Here is a 6,187-nt window from a genome sequence, read left to right on the forward strand (position 1 = left end):
TGATTTACAAAAACCTAAAGCTAATATCATACTTAATGAAGCATGTTTGAATGTTTTCCTTCTAAGCTTGGAAACAAGGCAAGAATGATTGTTCTCATGACCTGTAGTCAAGGTTATAATGGATATTACAGCCAGAGCAATAGGAAAGAACAATAAATTGAGGCATGCAGATTAGAAGGGGAGAAATAAAACATTATTATCAGATGACATGACCCTCTATGTAGAAAATCCTAAGGATTCCACAATAAATAAATAACCCCCCGACTAGAACTACTAAGTAAGTTCAGCAAGGTCATAGGATTAAAAAATACATAAATAAAATTATATTTTTATATGTTAGCAATAAATAATCTGAAAATAAAATTAAGAAAACATTTTGATTTAAAATAGCATAAAAGAGAATAAAATATGTAGGATTAAATTTAACAAAATAAATACAAGACTTGTACAATGAAAATCACACTACATTATTGAAAGAAGTTAAAGATCTAAATAAATGGAGAAATATTCCATGTTCATGGATTAGAAGCCTCAATATTAAGACAGAATATTCCTCAAATTGATCTATAGATTTAATGTAATATCCATCAAAATCTCAGCTGCTTTTTTGCAGAAATTAACAAGTTGATCCTTATTATGGATCAATTTAGATGGAAATATGAGACCAAGAATAAGTAAAATAATCTTAAAAAAGAAGAAAGTTGAAGGACTCATACTTCCCATTTTTAAAATTTACTATAAAACTAAAGTAAAAGTGAAGTAATCAAAAGTGTTGTACCTATAAATTTTCAGTTATAAGGTAAATATGTTTTAGAGATATAATATACAGCATGGTAACTATAGTTAATAACTGAAATTTGTTAAGGGACTAGATCTTAGGTGTGCTCATCACACACACAAATGGTAATTATGTCAGGTGATGAATGTGCGAACTAGCTTTATTGTGGGAAGCATTACAAAAGGTATACTTACATCAAAACACCATGATGTTTACCTCAAATATATATAATTTTTAGTTTGTCAATCATATTTCAATAAAGCTGGGGAAAAGCCCTCCCAAAAACAACATGGTGGTACTGGCATAAGAAATGACATACAGAGGCCGGGTGCAGTGGCTCATGCCTGTAATCCCAGCACTTTGGGAGGCCGAGGCAGGCAGATCACTTGAGGTCAGGAGTTCAAGACCAGACCGACCAACATGGCAAAACCCCGTTTCTCCTTGAAATACCAAAAATTTAGCCGGGAGTGATTGCAAGTGCCTGTAATTCCAGTTACTCAAGAAGCTGAGGCAGGAAAATTGCTTGAACCAGGAGGTTGCAGTGAGCCAAGGTTGTACCACTGTTTTCCAGCCTGGGTGAGGGAACAAGGCTGTCTCAAACAAACAAAAAAAAAATTGACATATAGAAAAATGGGATAGTGTTGAGAGTCCAAAAATAAACTCTTATATGTATGAATTTTTTTTTAACAAGCACACCAAGATAATTCAGTGGGAAGACAGTCTTTTCAATAAACAGTACTGGAACAACTGGACACATGCAAAAGAATAAAGTGGGATCTCTACACCTCATACCATATATAAACATTAACTCCAAATGGATTAGAGACCTAACAGTAAGAGGCAAAACTATAAAACTCTTAGCAAACACAGGAGTAAATCTTCATGAACTTGTGTGTGTGGGTTTTTTTTTTTTTTTTTTTTTTTTTTTTGAGATTGAGTCTTGCTTTGTCGTTCAGGCTGGAGTGCAGTGGCACGATCTCAGCTCACTGCAACCTCTGCTTCCCGGGTTGAAGCCATTCTCCTGGCTCAGCCTCCTGAGTAGCTGGGATTACAGGTAGCCAGCACCATGCCCGGCTAATTTTTGTATTTTTAGTAGAGATGGGGTTTCACCATGTTGGCCAGGCTGGCCTCAAGCTTCTGACCTCAGGTGATCCGCCCACCTTGGCCTCCCAAAATAGTGGGATTACAGGTATGAGCCACCGGGCCTGGCCTGTTAGGCAAAGACTTCTGAGATACAACACCAAAACCACAAGTGATAAAAGAAAAAAAAAAGATAAATTAGATTTCATCAAAGCCAAACCTTTGTTGCTTCAATAGACATTATTATTAAAGTTAAAAGACAGTCCACAGCATGGGAGACAACATCTGTAAATCATTAATCTGATAAAGGACTTTAACTGGGAATATATAAAGAACAATTAAAAAAAAAATCAGTAACAAGGGCCAGGTGTGGTGGCTCATGCCTGTAATTCCAGCACTTTGGGAGGCTGAGGTGGGCGGATCACTGGATCAGGAGTTTGAGACCAGCCTGGCCAACACAGTGAAACGCCATCTCTACTAAAAATACAAAAAAATAGCCAGGCATGGTGGTGGGCACCTGTGATCCCAGCTACTCGGGAGGCTGAGGAAGGAGAATCTCTTGAACCCGGGAGGCAGAGGTTTCAGTGAGCAGAGACTGCGCCACTGTACTCCAGCCCAGGCAACAGAGTGAGACTCTGCCAAAAAAAAAAACAAAATCAGTAACAAGACAGCAACCCAATTAAAAAATAAGCAAAATATTTGAATAGACATTTTACAAAAGAAGATACATGGATAGTCACTAAGCACATGAAAAGATGCTTCCTATCATCCATCATTAGGAAAATGCAAAAGAAAGCTGTAAGATACCACTTAAAATCCAGCAGAATGACTATAATGAATAAGACAGATCATAAGAAGTGTTGGCGAGGATGTTGGAACCCTCAAACACTCTGGTGGAAATGTAAAATGGTGAATTCACCTTGGAAAGCAGTTGTGCAACATCTCGAAAAGTTGAACACAGAGTTACCATCTGACAGTAATCTCACTCCTAGGTATACACCCAAGGAAACTGAAAACACGTGTTCATAAAAAACTTGTACCCATCTTCATACAGCAGTATTTATAATAGCTAAATACTCTCCTGTGTTTACTGTATTACAATTACAATTAGTACCATTAAACACTATATTTAAATACTGGAAGAAATCCAAATGTCTGTCAATTGGTACACGGATAAATAAAATGTGGTATTGCCATACAGTGGATTATTATTTACCAATAAAAAGGAATGAAGTAATGATACATAATACAACATGGGATGAACCTCAAAAACATTATGCTAAGTAAAAGAAACCAGATGCAAAAGATCACATATTGTCTAATTCCATTTATGTGCCCAGAAAAGATAAATATACAGAGACAGAAAGTTGTTTAGTGATTGGAGCTAAGGACAGGAAGCCAGGACTTGTCTGCAAATGAGCACAAAGTATTTTTTCAGGATGACAAAAATTTTCTAAAATTGGCATGTGATGATGGTTGTACAACTCTATTACATTTTCTAACACAATCATTGAGTTATACCATTAAAACAAATGAACTTTATAATATATAAATTATACTTCATGAAAGCTGTCAAAAATAGCTATAAAACCACAATGCAGTTTTATGTGTAATTCTGATTTTTATACATCTTATGACAAGACTTTTATAAAGATGGGGCAACCATGATTCCCCAAGACAATATGGCAGGGGCCTTCCAAAATCTTAAGAAGTAAAAATGCTTTCAAAAACTACAAAGAAATGCATCAAAATTCATATTATTCAACAATGGTAAGGTAAAGTATTTAGGTAAGAAGCAAAGTTACTAACCTGTGTGCCAGTATTTACAGTATGGGGCCCCTTAGCTTCCGCTCTCTGCCCTTGGAACCGTCTTAAATTGCACTGTCAGTTTTATCGTCTTCAAATATTACTTCCATCAAGTGTGCCTCCTGTTCCAAACATAGAACCAAAACCCTTAATTATGGGAATTTTGGCTCTTCAGGTAACTTCTCAGGCTTTCTTAAAATTTTTAACCAAAGTTTCCAAACGAACCTTCCGCTGCAGTCAGAGCCAACTCTTCCTCAGGCTGCACATATTTGCTAACAACTCACTCACTATTGGGGATGCCACTTCCCTTTTCTCTTTGAAATTGTGCTCATTGCTCAGGCCCAAAGTGAGTCTTACCCATACTGTGAAGCCTTTCCTGAATAATTCATCTCACATTGAGCTGAGCTCCTGAAGTACCTGTGGTTTACAGCAGTCATCTGGGCATTAAGACATGTTTTGATCCTCATTTGTCCCTGTTCTGGAGGAGCTGTATTTTACTAATTTATATTCCTCTATATGGATTAAAGAAGCAACACAGGAAATAGCTATTCATGTTTATCAATGTTTTCTTGATAAATTCTTTCATATTTGCTTTCATTTAAAATGTAATTTTTGAAAATATGACGCTGAATTCCTTTTTTGAGAATTTATCCTTACATGCTGATTCTGCTTCAGGTATCTATAGTATGTTGTTTAGCCGTTAGCAGATCTGTCCCTGGATTCCCTAATCTACGAATATACACAAAATTTGCGTTCAAACAACTCTGTTTTCTCTTGTATCTTTTAATAGATGTATTATCTATTATGCCAAGTATGATAATATACAAATGAAAATACGCATTTAAAAATTACAATATTACTAAATGTCCTTCTAAATTCACATTTAAGCAACAATACCGCAGTTTCTTAAAATAGAAAATGATCTTATTGTTTCCTTTACCTTTCAAAAATCCACTGATAATCTGGGCCATGATGCTTTCCAAACACCCTAAAGAGAAAAATGCTCTCTGAACACTCTTCTCCCTGCTACCTTTAAATTGTGCATATATTTTCTCTGCTTTTCCTTGACAATCACTCCTTTAAAACTAGTAAAAAACCGAAAAAAGTTTCCGTAACTCTCTCATCTCCAACTATGTCGTAAAATCCTTTGCCAGTTTAACCCAGTCTGCTGGAGAGGCTTACCATTTCTTTTTCGAGCGAATTAGACAGTTGTCTTGGCAGTGTGATTTGCCATTTGGTTCCTGCTTTCTATTTGGTGATTCTTTGTACAGACTGATAACCATGAAAAGCCTAAAATAGGGCCGTTCCGGAGCAGCCTTTTCCCGTAAAGCAAGTGGATACCTCATAAAATTCCAGGCAAAAGATGAATGATAGATCACTCACCAATAGCGAGTGGAGAAGAGTATTTTGCCGAAGTTTGCAACCCAATCCTTGGGAGCCAGAGGTGGGAATTTTAAAATGAGGTCTTTCCTTGGCATTTTCTTAAAGTGGTATCGCTGCCTGTCGATACTGCAGTTTGTCAAAGAATGTAAAATCACCAGCTTAGAGGATATTTTCCCCTTTGTTTTTAAGAGAGAAAAAATGTGCAAACTGATTCTCTACAAATTGGGAGAACTTCCAGGAGTGGAGTCATAGGATACTGTAACATATAATCAGTCGGCAACTTTTGTGTCAATTTGGGGAGGAGGTGAAAGTTATTTTAAAATGATTCATTTTTCATGGTCAAATACCAGATATTAAATTAATGCACTGAAAAACAGTATTCCCCTTAAAAAGTAAAAATGAAAACTAAGAGGCTAACATTACTTAGAAAAAAATCGTTCTGCCTGTTGTTAATCTTTTTTCTTTTTTGGGGGGTAAAGCTTCATATATTAACAGCAAATCTTATTATTTGGGCTGACCGTTAAATACCCTAAGTATCTTTGTTTTTACACAAAATGTGAATTTCCTCATTTTAAGTCCAGCAAAAAATTTCTGAGTGCCACGAATTCTTAGGTATTACGAAACTGTCTTAGAAATACATGACATATACCATGCTGTATACCTGAGTCGCTCTTGAAGACCAGATTTAATAGATAACTGATACATATTTTATTACAACTCATACCTTGTTTTGAAACCGATGCTTTTTTTTTTTTTTTTAAATTTAATCTAACTCTGCTTTCTAGGTTATTCATCTCTATGAGTAATTAAGTCAACCACTGTAAAACCACCTGATAAAGTTAAGGTTCCTTGACAAGGAGCCTCGCAAATAGGCTTTTCACAGAACAAAAAATAGCAAACGGTGCCTTTTCAAAGTGTTTCCGAACAATGCTTGGAAGTATTTTTACCAGCATAAAGCTCTCTTTCGCTGATGCTATTTCGCTGACATAGGAATTTTCGTCTTGAAGAAACACATATCGACGGCCTACTCAGTCATGCTAAGAACTGCCATTGTATTTAACTTACTAAATTGTTATTGTCTTTTTTAGGAATCTTTTCTCACAATGGGTGTTTGAAGCGCAGAGACTAGGTTGCCTCCAC

At 36.0% G+C, this 6,187-nt stretch overlaps 1 protein-coding gene across 7 annotated transcripts in view; it reads right to left on the reverse strand.

Annotated features, from left to right (window-relative positions):
* Positions 1-5,931, reverse strand: part of TTC23 (tetratricopeptide repeat domain 23) — a 101,883-nt gene extending 95,952 nt beyond the window's left edge. For 3 of the 7 annotated variants that reach the window (XM_032252826.1, XM_032252829.1, XM_032252825.1), the window contains exons 1-2: positions 4,847-5,034; positions 3,668-3,786 (exon numbers count right to left, since the gene is read on the reverse strand). The gene's annotated coding sequence lies outside the window, so the exon portion shown is untranslated. The other 4 variants (XR_004261151.1, XM_032252830.1, XM_032252827.1 and 1 more) reach the window with 3 other exon arrangements.
* Positions 5,932-6,187: the final 256 nt, after the last annotated feature.

The sequence above is a fragment of the Sapajus apella genome, unplaced genomic scaffold (genome assembly GCF_009761245.1).
Source record: "Sapajus apella isolate SASKATOON/1434 unplaced genomic scaffold, GSC_monkey_1.0 scaffold80, whole genome shotgun sequence".
NCBI classification, from domain to species: Eukaryota; Metazoa; Chordata; class Mammalia; order Primates; family Cebidae; genus Sapajus; species Sapajus apella.